Source organism: Diospyros lotus, chromosome 8, assembly GCF_014633365.1.
Source record: "Diospyros lotus cultivar Yz01 chromosome 8, ASM1463336v1, whole genome shotgun sequence".
Lineage (NCBI taxonomy): Eukaryota > Viridiplantae > Streptophyta > Magnoliopsida > Ericales > Ebenaceae > Diospyros > Diospyros lotus.
The window spans coordinates 5,617,634-5,635,069 of NC_068345.1; the positions used below are offsets into that span (position 1 = coordinate 5,617,634).

Below are 17,436 nucleotides of genomic sequence, written 5' to 3' on the forward strand. Positions count from 1 at the left end.
ATATTATTTTAATTAAATTTTATTAAAGAAATGTTGCAAAAAAAATATAAATTATTAAATATTAACTAGGGTTTTAAAGGCTTTTTTTTGTTTGTTTTTTATAATATAAAATATTGGTCCTATTGGACGAGAATATATTCTTTAATTATTAAAACTAAAACAAAAATATTTTAAACATTTCACGCTAAGAGAAGTATAAAGTGGAAATAACAATAAGTTTCCGAGGACAAAAAGGTAATAACGAACGAAGATGGGAGCATTAGGGTTTTGGTTAGGTCTCATTGCTGAGCTCTATATAAACGGCAGCCATCGCTTCAAATGGCCATCCATCTCTCTCTCTCTCTCTCTCTCTCGCTCGTTTATTTAGTTAAAACAGGTTTTGATTAGGGTTTGGGAGGGGCAATGACGAGTAAAGAAGTCATGCACCACTCTGATTTTGCTAATCAGTGATGAAAATGCTTTCTCAAACCCATATGATCTGAGCCCTCCCTTCGATTGTCGATGTTTCAGATGTTTTTTTTTTGTTTTTTTTTAATCTGTACGCGATCGGAGAAGGAGCCAAGTGATGGATGGCCTCTCCAGAAGGAAGGCCGTTAACCACGATGCGGACCGTACAGCTTCACCCAAGAAGCTTCTGGGGATTACACTTGGTTTCTGATGGTTCCTTTTCTGTTTCCTATTTTGATCTGCTCTTTGCTCGCCTTTTCTAGTTAGAGTTTCCTGACTAACTGGATAGTATTCTGTTGATTCCATGTTTTTTCTCCTGACGAAAATTATGTCGGTTTTGAATTTGGTTATGGTAGTTAATGTTTTTCCAGAATTAAAGTTGACATAATCTTGATTTCGTTTCAAAATTTTAGAAACAGAAGCGGAAAATATTAGTTGTTTTGTTGGTTATTTGATTTCATCTTTTTTTAAGAAAATGTTTTTTAATGAGTGAACACTGTTTGCATTCATTCATGTAGTTGTTTGTTTTTCCTTTTAAAGCTCTGCAAGTGAAAGGGATTTAGAAGATTAATATTCTCAAAATGGTGAAGTAAACTCTCATTCATCTTCATATTATTTGTTTTTTACCAATTTGAGGGAGAGAGTAATAGAGTTTAATTTCTTGATAGAAATGAAAGTTGTGTGTACGTTCCTTATTATCCAATTTCATCCATTTTTTTTCGTTCCTTTAAACGTATGATGAAATTTGTAGTGCGAACGCAGCATCGCCATTTACGGTGCAATGAGCGGGCATTTTTCCACACGAGATTTCTGATTATTTCGCTCTCAATTCCAGGTTCTGTAATCGTCTTTTATACTGTATGGTTGATGAAATTAAAATTCCATGGTTGATACATGGTCAGATTAATGTATGCTAACCCCTTTCTTTTCAATTTCTTGATGGTGAGGTCGAACCCAACCATTCCTCCCTAGTCCCCCCCCCTCTTGCTTTATCTCCTTTTCTTTCTTCTGTGACAAATTTTCTGTCGAATGTCTAGTATTTGATGATCATTTTTTCTAGTATTTGGTGATGATCAGCTGCAATTTATCATCGAATATTCTTTTTGAGGCTTCATTTTTACAACATGTGATCCTATGTAAAATTTTTGCTTTTATGACATTGAGGGGATGGGGTGCTAACCCTTTGCCTCGTGGGGGGTGGTGTGCTAAGATTCAGAATTGTGGACAGGGCATGGCCACCTCGCCCTTGTCCTACTTGTTGCCGACATTACATTTTTCTCTCAAGTCATGAATTGTATAAGACATCCAAGCTAACTAGTACTTGATTCTTCTATTAAAAGCATAATTTTTGGTTTAATTCAAACTTCGCTCCAATTAGCCTATTAGATTAAAAAACATCTTTTTCCCGAAGTGATATGCCCATGGTCATGCTCAATGGACACGTATTTTATTAGCTAGGCCATCCTCGGCCCTGGCCCATTAGCTAAGCCACTCTAGGCTTGGCTCACTTAACCAGGCCGCTTTTGATTTGGGTATTCATTTCGGCTTGGCTTATCTCAAGAAAAAGGTCTTTTATAGACCCAAGCGCAAAATGATCTTTCTTAAAATTGGATTCCCTAATTTCGATCAGGATTCTTTTTTTGGGAAACGAGAGGTTAACTCAGAAGTCAGAACTGGAGAATTCTTCTAATAAATTTAGATAAAACACTTTTTCCTAAATAGACACATCCTAGAGCCTACCGCCCCACATTAGTTGGTAGTTACCCCCAAAGGGATGTTCTCGCTACCGCATATGGTGGGGGAACGATCTTCTCACAGAACAATTATAAGATATTTTGAGATGTAAAAGCTCCGAGCACATAGAATGCCATTTTTGGAAGGTTAACTTTGAATGGACTAGAGAGGCCTTCATCTTGGCCTTCCATATAAAACCCAAATTTCTTACGAAGATACAGAAGAATAGGGTTGCAATTCGAGCAAGTTAATTTCTAAGTTTGAGTTCGGCTTGGCCCGTGCTTGGATGGCATCTCGAATGATCGGAACTTAAGAGAATTCGACGTACAGTTTTAAAGACGACCTACGCTTAAGGCTCAAATTCTCACAAAGGTTTGGGCAAGTTAAAGGCAACATGGGTTTTACGTGTTGATGGCTCCTCCAAAGCAACTTCGCAAAAGTAGGGGTAAGGCATGCTTTCCCCAAAATGCGACCATATGCGATATGCCCTATGCTTCAATTTTTGGCAACGAATTGCCCAAGAGCTTGGGGCACTGCGTCTCACAATATGTATATACAGTGACTCATAAGTAATCGTTAGTTAAATCCAAGAAACCTTTGAAGCTCGAGAATAAAAAATAACACAGTACCTAGTCAAGGTTAGTAAGGTAATTTCAACCTTCCAAAACTTCAAGCAGGTTTCTCACGAAGAAAATCATAACGGAAATTCTATTAGCTCTCCATGTATTTCTAGTGCAGCCCACACTTCCGTCAAATTTTTTAATAATTTTAAAATTTTTATTCTATCTTCATAGCCCACCCTCTCCTTTGACCACCCTTGATTGTTGGATTGGTCTCTCTTTTTTTCTTGTACCATATACACACATATATTCACAAACACACACATATATGTATATGCACGCGTGGCGGCTATAGTTGTCGACCCACTATCATCGAGGGACACATTCTCTTTCTTTTTCTTTCTTTGTGCGCGACGATTGCAAGATGGGTTGGCGATGGCGATTGACTCACCACTATTACCAAGGTGGGGTTCCAAGAGGGACAATGCTACACGGACGAACACAACGACAAACAGATTGACAAACTCAGATTAAATGACAAATTTATCCTTTGCTTTAATTACAAATCTACCCTCAATCAACTAAAAAAATTAAAATCTCGCCCAACTCTACCTGCCCAACCCCTGTTTCTTCTTCACCTTCTCTCTCTCTACCTGCCCAACCCCTGTTTTTTCTTTATCTTCTCTTTGTCTCTACCAGCCCAACAGTTGCTTCTTCCTCACCCATTCTCTCTCTCTCTCTCTCCCGTGTGCGACTGCATCTTCTCCGGCTTCCCATCGCACCAGCTCAACAACGGCCTTTACATCTTGGATCGACCTGAGCATTTCAAGGCCCACTGCATCGTTTTGTACACAGGTAGCGACATCAAGAGGTCCGGCAAGCTCAACAAGATGTTCAACATCTCTACCACCGACCCCACCCAACATACACCTCTCCCAACCCTCACGCCCATCCACTTTCTCTTCTCATCACAACAGTGGATCCCTTAGATCTGGCTCCAACTCCACCCGAGTGCGTGACCGGCGACTGCGTCTCCTCCACTTTCGGCTGTCCAGCATCCCTTGGGTCTCCTGCGCGTGCGTGACTGGCTAAAGATTTCCCTTCCATGGCTTCAAACCTTTCTTCTTCTTATTCTTTTTTTGTATAAATTTAATTATAATATTTGAACTTATAGTGTTGTTATATCAGTGTCTACATTGTGTATGGTTATATGTTTAGATGAGATGTATAAACTTGTAGAGTACATTGATTGGTTGTTAAGAGTAGCTTGTGAAGTGGTTGTATGATTGTGAAGTGGGTTTTGTATGGTTTAAGAGTAGCTTGGAGCCAGGAATGGAAGATTCCATAATCAGTATTTTGTTGGTGATCATACGTGGGTGCAATTTCTTTTTGTTTTATGTTCTCTTTATGTGATTCTTGTTGGCTGTCCAATTTTTTAAAGGATGTTTAAAATTAACAGAAAACAATCCAACTTAACAAATAAGGAAGAACATCCAACAAAGAATTTTAGCACAATGGGTTTGGACGCATCAGAGATTAGCACCAAAAAAACAAGACTGTATCAAGGCATATCATCCACCAATCCAAGTTCTCATTAAAAGACAAGGCCACTCAACACCCACAATCATCCACGATTCACATACTATCAATGGTCCATGGTCTTTTTGCAGGTTGCTTGCACTTATATTTCAATCCATAAAATATGAAAATTGGAGTCAAGGCTCTAGTATATTGTAGTTGCAACAATAAAAGAACACTTTGTAGAATGACAAATTAAATTATCCTATTATAAGTTACATATGTTAGGCCTAAAACAACAATAAACAGAGAGATTAAACTTCTTAAAATCTTGCACAATCTCTCTCTGAAACAAAAGTTTCCTGATGAGGAGTTCTCAAACATTGCACGAAGAAATCAAACTTCTCAAATCAGTAACCTTGTGACGATTTGACGACGACAGTGGGCATCGTGCATTGACCACCGGCCACCGACTTAGGCGAGCTCACCGGCAATGCAGGCGGCTCCTTCTTCTTTGAGCTCGCTGGCAACCGATTTCCTTCGTCTTCAAGCTCGTCGGTGGCTCCTTCGTCTTCAAGCTCACTGGCAACGCGGGCTGGGTGGGTAAGGAAGAGAGAGAGAGGGGCACGTCGACGCCCAACGCTGTTGCTAGTGGAAGTCCGATGACGGCAAAAATGAGCACCGAAGGGTTTGTAGGTGGAGGAGATCCATTGGAGGTGAAGGAGATGCAGTGGAGAGAGAAAGTGAGAGAGATAGTTGGAGATACCACTACAAGAAATTTGGTCATTAGTGGCGAAACAAAATCGTCACGTATGATTAAAATTTCGTCACAAAACTGTATTGGTGACGATTTTTTTGACGTCACAGCCATCGTCACGTTAGGTCCGTAGGGAAAAGTAATTAGTGACGTTTTTTATATTTCGTCACAAATGCATAAAGGAAAGGTGACGAAATTTTTGTTGTCACTGAAGGCATCTCCTTTAGTGACGCATAATTTTGCCACGAAAACCAATAAAATTACGTCATCTTAGAGTTCAAATCGTCACAAAACAACTGTGATGGGGTTTCTTATTGTGACAATTCCTATCATCACTAAAAAACTGTGACAATAGTGACGATAATATTGTCACTATAGTCTTTTTATATTTTGTCACTATTAGATAAAATCGTCACTAAATAGTTTGATCAAATTTGATTTGGTGACGTAAACTAAAACGTCACAAAATATCATATAATTGATAACACAAAAAATCGTTGCAAAAGGCAACTACTTTTTGTCACAAATATTGATTGTCATTAATAAATTGGGTTGATATGTTAATTGGTGACGCATAAATATCGTCACCTATCAAATATATTTATTTACAAAATTTGTTGCCACAAAAAATAGAAAATGTTTGTCACATATAGACATTTTCGTCACTATAGGCATGACTTTTGTAACATTAATAAAATTGTCAAATAATAGATAACCAATTAGTGACAATTTAAAAACGTCTTAAATTCACACAATTATATATTATCTTTATTTAGTGACAAAAAAATAAAATGTCACTCAAATATGTATGTGTAGATAGGTGGCAAAAGTTTAATTGTCATAAATTCATAAATTAAACTTGTTAATTTGGTGACAAAAGCAAGTTGTCACCCAAAATTGCACAATCTAATAAGTGACAAAATTATTTTTGTAGCAAATTGTATAAACCTGTAAATGTTTTCTTTGAAAAATATTATACTCATTATCAATTGATCCAAAATTTGAAATTAAAAATACTAAAATCATATTACACACGCAAAATGGATTGATATATAATGATCAAATCTTTGTCACAAAAAATAAATCCCAATATGACACATCCAAAAATATAGAAGTAATTAACATCTAATTAGTATCTCAATAAAAGTTATGAATTAACGAAGTAGATTTCACAAAACTTGTTCAAATGTGACAATACAAGTATCACCACAATATACTTCAACCTCTTCTTTTCAACCCTTCAGTTGATTCTGCGTGCGATTCATTTGAACCTGAAATCAATCACATTTGTAATTGTGTTGGAAGGATAGAAACATGCAATGTAAGATGGAAATTTGATCAAGTTGGACACATGTAAAGTTTATTTAACAATGAAGTAAATAGAAAAGTAGTTATTTTATTCTTATCTTGATGTAGAAAAGTAGTTATTTTTTTCTACATCTCCCTTTCTTACCTTTTTTTGGAAAATATCATCTCTCTCATCGTAGTATCCAATTTCCCTTCTAATTGAGTTGTTGTTTCAAACTTTGTTTGACAAGTTTGTAACTCATCTTGAGTCTTCTTAAGCTTCTCCTCCAACTCATAAGTTCTCGTTTCTGAAGCTTTAAATGATTTAGGTTTAGGTCCATACCCAATCCCTTAACATATCCACACCTAGTACCTAGTACACTATCCACTATGTCATGGGTTCTCACTATCTATGGATTGGTTTTGCAACTCAACCATTTTGTCCTAGACATTGAAGGAAGAAAGCAACATTAATTAAAATACTCAATATAAAATTTTAGTTATAAAGAGAGAATGATCCTTCTAGATGAGCTCTGTTACGCACAAACCCCTTATAACGACCCAATGTCCTAATAAGTAATATTTAATGGTGTCATTCAATGGAACTGAAGTTGGTGAGCTATAAGTTTGAAACAAGAATGATAAGTATGAGATTACCTTTCAATGGGAAACATCCAGAAGTTGTAAGTTTGAAACAAATATAGATATTATTTTTGTTGGCAATTTTAATTTATAGCCCCAGAAGTTGAAATATCAATTTGCCTAACTCACAAAAAGCCATAAAACCTTTTCACAAAAACAGAAGGTGCACGTCAAAAGTAACATTTGAGGCAGGTCTTTCTACTACTCACATAAACACCAATTATATGATTAATATTAAAGCTTGTATAGGTTTTTCTAGCTTGGTGCTTACATCATGTTGTTCAAGAGTATAACAATTCATAACTCTGCTTTTTAGTATAGATTCAGTTCACAGTGTTCCCTTCAGGTTTCCATAAACCAACAATTAAATCTACCAATAGACTTGAGCATTTGCACATAATTTCAAAGTCCATTCACTGGTCTATACAAAACAAAATGAACAAAAGTAGCAGAACAAACAGATGCAAGATATATGCATAGACTGAAATTACAAAATTTCATACCAAAGTTGGAACCATTGTGCAAACTATCCATGACCTCTCAAAACCTAAATTTTTGGGGTTGTTATGGTCCCAGAATTATTTTCCATCATAATTTGTAATGTAAGAGAACAGGTCAAAGTTTACAAATAAGTTAATTCTAGCTTCTATAGCAGAGACTAGAACAAATCTTGAATCTATATTTTTATGGAATAAAAAATCTATAGTTTTCATGGAGAACATAAAATTATATCTTAGTTTAGTGGTAAATGGACTAACTAAACAGTCTTCGGTAAATCAAAACAAAAAATGAATTCAAATAAACAAGTTAAACATTTTTACCGAAGGAGATATGGCATCTGGGGATATGTTACAAGTGGATGGCTACAAAATACAACAAAAAATAAGAACACTGTGACAGCCATTTTTACTCAATCATTTTGTATTCTAGAAGGCCTACTACGACGGCCATTTTTACTTTAAATGGTCAAGGATGAGTAAAATGCATGTAGCATACATCTAAAGAAGATGCTTCCAATTTTACTTTCAGAATACGCATTTTCTGGTCTAATGGGCATAGAACAACACATCATGCCTTAATCCCACTGGGTGAGTCTTGTCTCCAATGTATATAAGTAGTTTTCTTTTCTTTTTTTTTCTTTTTCTTCTCCCAGAATTGCTTCTGTCATTAAACTATAAGCAAGTGTAGAGTGAACTCTTTTATGATTGAGAATAAACATAATCTAAACTCCTATTGGCAGCTATAAAGAATTATGCTTCTAGAATTCATGTAACCTATCCCACCAAGTGAGATTAAGGCTTGTGATTGTTGTGGTTGTTATAGAGCTTCCAATTGCACCTTTTGATTCATACATTTCTGAAACCTAAGAATTGAAATATGGTATGCAAAAATAGTCCAGTTGAATAACAAATATATTCTAAAAATCACAAGAAAATCTTGTGAAAAATCAGAACACTTAATTCAAACACTGCTAGTATTCTCTTCAACAACCCATAACATGAAATCTTTCATATTGGTAACCTAATACATAGCATTTCAAGAAATCCTAAACTATATTCAATTTCAAGTAACTTCAAGGATTTGAATCAATTCTCCCATTCATAGAATAAATTAAAACCAAAAATATATTCATGCCAACAAGAACAAAAACCAAAAGATTCGTCCAAATGCAGTCATGTTAATAGAAATTAACAACCAGCTCTCACTGTCTCAAACATAGAATAGTGATACATAATTACCTGGTCCCTAAATATGATATCATGCCTCAGCATTGTCTGCCTCAACAGGTCCTTGTCATTGACCATAAACAGGTCTGTACTTGGCGGTGGCAAGGAAACATTATATAAATGCCTAGTTGTCGAGCTCGTATAGCCATTATATAGCCATGCACCATTGTTAGCAACTACAAAATACAACAAAAAATAAGAAACCTCTTAGATTCTAGAATCAACGATACAGTTATAGGTGGATGGAAAAGATAATCAGAATAATAACTGCAAGTGCAATAGCAAGATGATCTGAGGCAGCGGCGACGAACAGAGGCAGAGGAAGTGACCACGAAAGGAGGTGGTGCAACGACGGCGACCGGAGGCGGTGGCGCCGGAGGATGGGTCGACGGCGGGAGTGAGTTCACATAGAGAGAGAGGGAGAAGGCAGGGGGAGGGACGGCAGAGAGGTGACTTAGGGTGAAATATTAGGGATTTGGGGAAAGAGGCAGGTGTCTCTCCCGCCCACATTTTGGGTTTTTTTTTTAAATTTTTAAAAATATTTATTTGTTAAATAAAAATTAAATAATTTATGAAAATAATATTATTAATTATATTTATATAGTTTAAAAATAGAAAGATGGAGTATAATATCAATAGTAAATTATTATACATTTAATATATATTTTAATTTAAAAATATTTTTTAGATTTAGTTTACATTTATATATATTTAATTTTTTACTATACATTTTATATAATTTTATATTTAAAATTTTTCTGTATTATCTTTACATTTTATATTATTTACATACAACTCTTGTGATTAATTAAATTGCTATATTAGGATCATATATGTGTCACTTTATAAGAATATAAAATATTAACTTTAATGTATAATTTGTTTCATAATTTTATTCAATTTTAAAAAATAATTTTAACTCATTTATATTAAAATAAATTTATATTATATTTTTAAATTTTATATCACCTCGACCATATGAAATTAAATTAATTCATATATTTTATAATTAATCAAACAAACATTATAATGTTTGATTAATCAAACACAATGTAGATAAATATCATAAACATATGAAATTAAGTTAAATATGAGACGAGAACGAAGACAAAGAGGAGGCAATGGATAGCTTCTATATCAAAAACATTTTTCCAAAGGCCCGATGGAGCTTCAGGCCGCGACTGCGTATACTAAATATATTATTAAATAAAAAAATAAATAAGTTATCATACTGCTGTGAAAACTATAAAATATTTACATTTATATAGCTATTCTAATAATACTTTATAAGAATATAAAATGTTTTAGTGCAAAACTATATTTTTTGACAATCAACGTCTATAATTGTTCTACATCTGAAATGATTCGAAGTAACATTAATTCCTGTCATGAAAAAAGAAGCGATCATGCTTCCATATATGATTTAATTTAATAAAAAATTGGATTTAGTTTACATTTATATATATTTTATTTTTTGATTTTATATTTTATATAATTTTGTATTTTATATTTTTTCGTGTTAATTAAGTACTGAATAGACATATTACACAATGGAGATATATTATTAAATGAATAAATATATTATTAAATAAAGTCATGTTTGATATATACTATATAAGAAATATACATTCTGATTATTTTTATGTATTGTTATTTTTAATTCAAAAAGTTATTACAAAATCGATATTTCTATTTTAAATGCTAACTCGGAGTAAATTATTATTATAGAAAAAAGTAATGCGTAACTTTTATTAATATGTGTAGATAATATAATCCAAAAAATTGTCACATCAACCAATACATGGATACCCACACAAATATAACATTTGTAATTATGTGTGGGTAAGTTTATAAACAATTACCCGTACATGCGTAATATTTTTTACCGCGATATTATCCCACCAACCTCTAAAAGTGGAGAGAATTTTTTTTGTCAAAATTAAATGTGGACATATCAATTTACTCACACATAATAAATATGGATAATGTAACAGGTTTGTATAATTTAATCACCCACACATATTACTATTATGTGTGAGTAAATACCCACGTATAATATGTGTGGGTAAGTTTATAAATAATTGCTCACACATACATAACATTTATTAATATGTGTGGACAATATAATTCAAAAAATTGTCACATCAGCTAATACTTGGATACACACACATATATAACAATTGTAATTATGTGTGGATAAATTTTTAAACAATTACCCACACATATTATCATTATGTGTGGATAAATACCCACATATAATATGTGTGGGTAATTTATGTGTGGGTAAATCCCCCAAATTCTTGTAGTGTAAACCGTCACCCAATGTCTTCACTTTATGTATCAACCTAAAATATTACTAACAATAGGTGACGAAACTTACCGTCACCTAATACTATTCACCAATATGACAATATGAAATGAGTCACAAATAGATATTTTTGAATACGTGACGCAATAAATCATCACCAAATATAATACTAATTAGTGACATTTCTAAAATCGTCACCATATGCATCAAATTAAAATATTATTAACAAGGGGTGACGAAACGTAATGTCACCTAATACTATTAACACATGTGACAATATGCAATGCGTCACAAATAGGTATTCTTGCATACATGACGAAAAGAAAATTGTCACTGACTGTAATACTCATTATTGACATTTCAAAAGTCGTCACCTTATGCATCAAATTATAATATACTAACAATGAGTGTCGAAATTATATGTCACCTAATATTATTCACAAATATGACAATATCTAATGCATCACAAATAGGTTATTCTTATATACGTGACGCATATCATATCGTCCCCAAATCTAATACTCATTAGTGACATTCTTAAAGTCGTCATCTTATGCAACAAACTAAAATATTACTATCAATGGGTGACCAAAGTTAACGTCACCTAATACTATTTACAGTTGTGACGATATCCAATGCGTCACAGATGATCATCTATTAATTTGTGACGCAAATATATCGTCACCAAATATAATATTAATATGATGATGTTTTATTTTTTGTCACTTACAAATACAAAAATGTCACAAAATCTTTTCCGCAATCAAGTGTTGGCGTTAAAAATTGGTGCCAATTTATGCATGACGTTTTTTTGTGACGAAATCTCAAAATCATCACAAAAAAATAATAGTTCATGAATTTTGGTGACGAAATGTTTATATCGTCACAAAAAGTACTCTTTTGTGACGAAAATTCACAGCGTCACTAAAAAATTGTCACTAATAGCAAAATTTGTTGTAGTGTACAATGGAGAGGAAAGAAAGAGAGAGACTCTGAAATGAGAGAAAGAGGGAGAGAGATAGGGGCAAAGTACAAGTGCCCAATTTTGGGCGCTTCTTCAAATAATTTGGATTCAAGTTCTCGCGATATTTTGGTGTCAAAATCTCGCGAGAATCTAGGTTTGTCAACCCGTTTGTCGTTGTGTTCGTTCGTGTAGCATTGTCCGTTCCAAGAGCCCTTGATGGGCATGGGTCAGGGACACACACACACACACTCTCTCTTCTTATCTTCATTTTTACCCACGATTTGGCCATCATCGTACCAGGTTGGTGCCTAGTGCGATGGTGGCGGCGGCTTGGCCATCATCGTGGCTGACGACAATCACAATGTCGCCATTGTCGCGGGGGGAAACTTGGGGGTCAGGGGACCACTAGAACCCTGGTGTTCGAGAAACCCCCAAATATCGGGGTTCGATGGGGTGCCCAGGCCCCGAACACCTGAACCCTGGGGTATGGGAACCTTTCGAATCTCGGGGTTTAGGGGTTCGAGGAACCCCTGAATATTAGGGTTTGAGGGGTTCTTGGACCCTTGAATCTCTGGGTTGGAGAAATCCCCGAGGAGTTCGCTGTGGGTCGGTCGCCATGGTTGACCCATCTTGGCAATGGCGGCGGGTCGATTGCCATTGTCGAACCACCTCGCGGCCGTCGCACGGAGAGAAAAAGAGTGTATGTGTGTGTGTGTCCCTCTCGATGGCAGTGGGTCGGCAGTCATGGTTGTCGTATGTGTGTATATATATATATATGTATGTGTTTATGTGTGTATGTGGTATAAGAGAGAATTAGAGAGATGAGACGGCGGCTGATGGTCGATAGAGAGAGGGGGTTGTAGGGGTAAAATAAAAATTTTAAAATTATTGAAGAATTTGACTAAGGAAATTCTATCCCCAGTCTGACAAATTATTCTTTACAGCCCACCCTATGTAAAATTCTATCAAAATTTTAAAATTCTCATTTTAACCCCGCCCACTACTTCCTTCGATCATCTCGACCGCCGCCTCACATCTCTCTTTTCCTCCCACACTATATACACACATACACACAAAGACATAGAGAGATGGCCGACCCACACACACACATTTATATATATATATACACAAACACTCACACACGCATGGCTGCGGCCATGGAAACCCCCGCATAGCACCGCGAGGTGCGGAGAATTCGAGGTGCGGAGGTTTAAGTCCATGGCCGCGACCATGGCTGCCATGGTTGCGACCATGCGTGTGTGTATATATATATATGTGTGTGTGAGTGTTTGTGTATATATATGTGTGAGTATGTGTATATATATATAAATTTGTGTGTGTGAGTGTGTGTATATATATATATAAATATATGTGTGGGTCGGGCCGACCCACTCTCTGTCTCTCTTTATGTGTTTGTGTGTATGTGTGTATATAGTGTGGTAGAAAAAGAGAGAGGTGAGGCGACGGTCGAGATGGTCGGAGGAGGAAGTAGTGGGCTGGTTAAAATGAGAATTTTAAAATTTTGATAGAATTTTGCATGGGATGGGCTATAGAAAATAATTTATTGGGCTGGGGATAGAATTTCTCATTTGACTATGGTGTAAACTGCAGTGATAAATTCGTGTGCTGCGAATAGTATTTGCCAGATCATAATGGGTTGTCTCACTTGTTTCAAGAAATTGCAGTTTGAGCTGTTATGCTTTATTGTACGTTTTCTTCCTTGTAAGTATACTAGTGGTGAAAGTTGCGCATCATCGCAATGATTCCTTAGTACTAAGCCCAAAATGTCGTTGATCATTCATTTCTTTTAAGTTGGTGAAATAAATTCTCGTATAGGCTGAGATAAAGGAACATCTATATGGACAATTAATGTACTAATCTCTTGGACAATAATTGGGGGGTTTCACTAGTTTAACCATATTCTTAAAAGAGTTTTTCCCTTATTAATCACCTCCCAAAAGTAACAAAACTTGTAAAGTATGAAGTCATAAAAAATATTATTCTTTTAAAATTGACTCTATTTTGTAGAATTAAGACTCTGATTACGGGTGGACCTATGCTAGGGCCCCAAATTTTTGAAAGTCCCTTTTTGGTAGTAAACACAAAATGTTTAGAAATTTTAATGTTTTTGGTCCCTCAATTGTTTTAAAACCCATTTTAGTATAGAATAAAAATAAAAAATTTAGAGATATTATTATTATTGCCCCAACTGGATTCGAAATCCTATAAACTTAAGCATGGTAGTTAAAATTGCAAGTCAACTCGTACAATTTTATGAGTTTACGAGTCATGAGATATAAAATAAGTCAATTCGTTTGTAAGATCGGGTTTTGTAGGATTGAATCCGAGTCTATGAGTGTACCGGTCTGAGTTTACGAGTTTATCGGGTTCGAGTTTACGATTTTAGGAATTTATCAAATTTAGTCTTGTCCACAATTTTGAGGTTAGAAACAAAAATATTTTCGTCTCTATCCAACATATATATATATATAATAGTTATCAATATCCTATTTTGCTTCTTCTACAAACCCTAAATAACGTTGTGCTTGTGTGCTTGCTTGTTGTGTCTTTCTCCAAACCCTAATTGTTGTCGATCTTATTTTGGCTTTTCTTCTTCATTCGTTCACCTTAAAAGTTTGATGAATCAAACTCAACCCAGGTATGTGAGTGAGTTATGAGTGAGAGCTATGTTGCACGGAAACACCTCATAAGAGCCATTTTTTCATTTTCGAAACGTTTCTTATTCCCGTTTCAGACCATATTTATGTCTATTTTTTTAGAAAAATATCCGTTTCCTATCGAAAACTTTCCCGTTTTCGTTTCCATGCAACATAGAATGAGAGTGACTATGTTTTGCTAGGTTTGGTTATCAAATATTGTGTATGCACTATGCTGAACTTTGTGTTGCATCTAATTGATGTTATGAGTGAGTGTGTTGTGCAGTTGTGTCTGTGTGTGTATATTCTCATTTGTGATGATGTTATCTACACGTACAAATAGGTGCAAGTTCAAAAAATTAATCTTAAATATGTCACAATCAGATCATGGGTGGGTCTAATTTTATATTAAGATTGATAATTATCAAGAAACAAATATACCTCTTTGGTATTGGTAACTTAATTAGTGTAATGACATAATGTAGAAATTTAACAATATTTGTTGTTTTTATGACTTAATATTTTTATTTATTTTTAACAATGTTTGTTGATAATGATGGTAATGTTTGTTACTTGAAAATTTGATTATGAACGGATAAATGATGAATTTAATATTTAAAAATTTTATATTATTTAGTATTTTTGAAATTGATAGATGAAATAATTTTAAAATAAGTACATCTATTCCATTTACAATAAGAAATATGTCATTATAAATATATATTTATATAAATTAACTTTTTTTAATTTTTTATAAAATTTTATGATTTTACAATTCGATTTTATGAATCCCTTATATCACTTCAAATCTCGATTTTAACAATGATTTGTACACTTAGGTATATTAAGAGATTACATGAGACATAATTATCATAATGTTGAAATTTTGGCCACCGTTGAAAAGATACAAGCATCCTCACCACATTAGGGTATTAGCAAAGAGGCTTTTGGTGACTTTTTACTCCATATTAGTTTTCAGTGTCTTAATGTTACCACCCAATTTAATCGACAAATATTATGTGTGTGTGTATAATCTTTGTGCACGCACCCACACACAATTGCTATATCAAATATATATATATATTACAAAATATTATAACATATAAGGATTTATTTATAATAATATATAAATCTTTTGTCAGTCTGTTGATGGCAAACACAACTCTCCACATCAAACTCAAGCTCATTCGACCGTTCTAAATCATGGAAATCCTCAAAATACAATGACAATGAAGTGTGAGAGTGGTGTAGGCCATGACCCAAATCAAGTAACGTGCTTACCAGAATTTTTGGCGTTCATAGATTCCAAATGTCATGTCCCACAATCTCTCCCTCACTTCTTGTTCACACTGCAGGTCCATTTGATTTTTCCCAACTCATGTTCACACGCAGACAAAGGTCACTTCAATTTGGCATTTTATTATATATATCTAGGGACACAAAATTTAATTGCAAACCAGTAATAACCCTTGATAAAATAAATAATATATAATTATAAAATTATGACCATCACACAATTTCAATACTACTTTTTATGAAAAAAAAAAAAGAAGAGATGTTGGAATACTCAAACTTCTAGAGTTGCATTACTCAAACTTCTACTTGCATTACATCAAACTTCTAGAGTTGTAATATCACTTTGAGGAACAGACAGTACAAAGGTTGGATTAAACACACACAGTTACTATTGTGTTATTAAATTGAGGTATCTAAATCTTCGATCGGCTTAACTAATCTTTTCGTATCCATCAGCTGTTCATATATTATTCTATGGCCTCCACAGAATCAGAAAGTCATCTATTGTGGGTTTCCAGGTGGCAATCTGTAACGTGCCTTTTCAGTTGGTCGTTTCAATTTATGATTCTCCCAAATTCTCAGCAGCTTCTTTTGTCGCTCCAATTAATCATACACGATCATCTTTTCATTCCCAAAACGGGCCCAGTGAAAGAAACCCAGATGAGAAAATTTCAATTCTGTTTGGTTGCCAGGAAAGGCAGAGGAAAATGAGCATCATCAAACCCAGAAAAGAAAATTCAAATATTCTGTTTGGTTCCCAGGAAAAAGAAAAAAAAAATAGCAGCAGAGGAAAGTGACCATGATCGTGTCCAGAGGTTAGAAGTTCAATTCAATCCCAAATGCTACGAATCAATCTGTTCTTGAGAAAACTCTGGAAAACTAGAAAAGCCCAACTCATCAAACTGCTAAATTACATTGATTCAATATAAGTTGAATCCCAAATGCTACGAATCTATCTGTTATTGAGAAAACTCGGAAAAACTAGAAAGCCCAACTCATCAAACTGCTAAATTACATCGATTCAATATACATACTGAAAGGAAAAGCAATGAATCAATTAAAGAAAGAACATTCATGGGCATGGAAAGATTCCATTCCCCTCCCTGTTCTTCCGCATCATTGAGCTGGGTGTTTTGGCCGCTGAGACCATCTTCCCGGCGCCGCCGCAGCCATCGCCGGAAAGCTCTGGTGCAGAGCGACAGAAGAGAGAAGCCACGCGATCAAACATCATTTGCTTAACAGACCGTCTCCTCGCCGGGATCACACTCGCTTTCCTGGGCACAAAACGCGGCGGCTCCGCCTTCAGCTCCACTTTCCCCTTCTCTCCCACCGCCATCTCTGCAATGTCTTCAGGCTCAGCCGCTGTGGAATATAACTGAGGCAACCCAATTAACTAGCAAATGGAACTTTTGGGTCGAAAGAATCTAAAAGCCCCACTTTTCTTAACATGTAGCATTAAGATATCATATAATGGATTCATGTAAGCCGCACTTTACACTATATTCCAATCCATCAGCAGCAAGGGAATAGGAGAAGGAT

The 17,436-nt window shown here is 34.9% G+C and overlaps 1 non-coding gene across 1 annotated transcript; it reads left to right on the forward strand.

Moving 5' to 3' along the window:
• The first annotated feature begins 397 nt into the window (after positions 1-397).
• Positions 398-486, forward strand: LOC127809069 (small nucleolar RNA Z221/R21b). The gene has a single exon (XR_008025072.1). It is a non-coding gene; the product is annotated as a small nucleolar RNA Z221/R21b (small nucleolar RNA).
• The last annotated feature ends 16,950 nt before the right edge of the window (positions 487-17,436 follow it).